Below are 307 nucleotides of genomic sequence, written 5' to 3'. Positions count from 1 at the left end.
CAATATTCTACTAATATAAAACAGGATTGATGCACAGCTAAAATGGATTTCAGAAAAAAGTAACTTTTGGCTATTTTTAATGGCCCTTTTTGATTGTGATTTTTTTTTATTGAAAGTTCATTAAATATTTTAGCTTTCCTTGACACAATGGGGAACTCCTTACTCGAGAGCACGGAGGCAGAAAGGGATCTTGGAGTCATTATAGACTCCAAGATGAACATGGGCCGACAATGCGAGGTCATGGTTGGCAGGGCTAACCGGACCTTGTCGTGCATCCACAGGTGCATCTCGAGTAGAGCCAAGGAGG

At 41.0% G+C, this 307-nt stretch overlaps 1 protein-coding gene across 3 annotated transcripts in view; it reads left to right on the top strand.

Moving 5' to 3' along the window:
• Nucleotides 1–307, top strand: part of ASAP1 (ArfGAP with SH3 domain, ankyrin repeat and PH domain 1) — a 368,280-nt gene that overhangs the window by 199,193 nt on the left and 168,780 nt on the right. The window lies entirely within an intron of this gene.

This window comes from Gavialis gangeticus, unplaced genomic scaffold, assembly GCF_001723915.1.
Source record: "Gavialis gangeticus isolate Ggan-Ray unplaced genomic scaffold, GavGan_comp1, whole genome shotgun sequence".
NCBI classification, from domain to species: Eukaryota; Metazoa; Chordata; order Crocodylia; family Gavialidae; genus Gavialis; species Gavialis gangeticus.
Note: the sequence above shows the minus strand (reverse complement) of the source record. Positions and strands in the feature narration are given on the sequence as shown.